At 40.6% G+C, this 1,510-nt stretch overlaps 1 non-coding gene across 1 annotated transcript; it reads right to left on the reverse strand.

The window, feature by feature from the left end:
* Positions 1-1,147: 1,147 nt before the first annotated feature.
* On the reverse strand, positions 1,148-1,254 carry LOC141715689 (small nucleolar RNA R71). Its single transcript, XR_012572441.1, has one exon. It is a non-coding gene; the product is annotated as a small nucleolar RNA R71 (small nucleolar RNA).
* Between the last annotated feature and the right edge of the window lie 256 nt (positions 1,255-1,510).

Consider the following 1,510-nt stretch of genomic DNA (forward strand, 5'->3'; position numbering starts at 1 on the left):
TAACTTGTGCTTAAATCGTTGTGTTGTCAATTTCTGTAGACATATAGGAACTCAACATAATTGATGACTATTCAACTTCTATCTTAATTGTGGATGTTTGGTAGAATGGTATTAGTACAATGAAAGTTGGCTTTTATCAGTTTCGTGTTATTCGATTAATATCATCACTGTCACATGCTAAAGGTAATAACTATGGCTATAGAAGGAAGTAATAATGAAGTTGTGATCTCATGAGTGTTTTATTATTGATAAATTGAAGTGTTAGTTAAGTGGTTAATTAAGTAGTTAATTATAGTTAATATTTAATAAACAATTTTAAGTGTTATTATCTTAACATTGAGAAGTAGTCATACATTGGTGAGTGAGTTAAATTAGACAATAAATTAGTCTGAGTCTCTGAGGGAACGAACTAGAAAGTATTCTATATTACTTGCGAACGCGTATACTTGCGTGAATATTAGTGCGTGATTTCGCCCTAACAAGTTTTTGGCGCCGCTGCCGGGGACTCGGCGTATTTGTTTAGTTTATGTACTTACCATCATTGGTCATTAGGACTCAGTGATTAGGACGTAGTAGTTAATTACTCTTTTCGGTTGTGTTTCAGGTACTTTAGCAAGCGTTTATGCAAACTCGTTCTTGTGCTCGCAAGAGGACCTTAGATACAGCTGAGGAGAAAGACGAAGTTCTTGATACACCGGAGAAGTTAGATTTTGAGGATTCGGATTCAGGAACTGAGCAGAAAGAACCAGTAAACATGGGAGATCGTATTGTTCAAGCTGATCCAGCTCTTATGGATTTTTCTCGGCCTAAAATTGATGATATTCAGTCAAGCATCCTTCATCCGGCTATTCAAGCTAACACCTTTGAAATCAAGCTGGGCACTATTCAGATGGTGCAGAATTCTGTTTCTTTTGGAGGAGCGGCAACTGAAGACCCCAACATGCACATAAGGAATTTTGTCGAGATCTGCAGCACTTTTAAGTATAATGGCGTGACTGATGAGGCTATCAAGTTGAGGCTCTTCCCATTCTCACTGAGGGATAAGGCTAAAGACTGGTTACATTCTGAACCAGCTGGGTCAATCACTACGTGGCAAGATCTTGCGCAAAAGTTTCTGGTGAAGTTTTATCCAATGGCAAAGACTGCTGCTATGAGGAGTGCTCTTACTCAGTTTGCGCAGCAACCTACAGAATCTATGTGCGAGGCTTGGGAACGCTACAAGGAAATGTTGAGAAAATGTCCACATCATGGAATGCCGGATTGGATGGTAATCACTGGTTTTTATAATGGTTTGGGGGCCCAATCTCGGCCCATGCTCGATGCAGCAGCTGGAGGCGCCTTATGGGCTAAAAGCTATACTGAGGCGTATAATCTTATCGAGACGATGGCTGCAAATGAGCATCAAAACCCAACTCAGAGGATGACGTCAGGCAAGGTAGCAGGTATTCTGGAAGTTGATGCAGCCACCGCTATTGCAGCCCAGCTCCAAGCGCTATCAATGAAGGTTGAT

The sequence above is a fragment of the Apium graveolens genome, chromosome 3 (genome assembly GCF_009905375.1).
Source record: "Apium graveolens cultivar Ventura chromosome 3, ASM990537v1, whole genome shotgun sequence".
NCBI lineage: Eukaryota > Viridiplantae > Streptophyta > Magnoliopsida > Apiales > Apiaceae > Apium > Apium graveolens.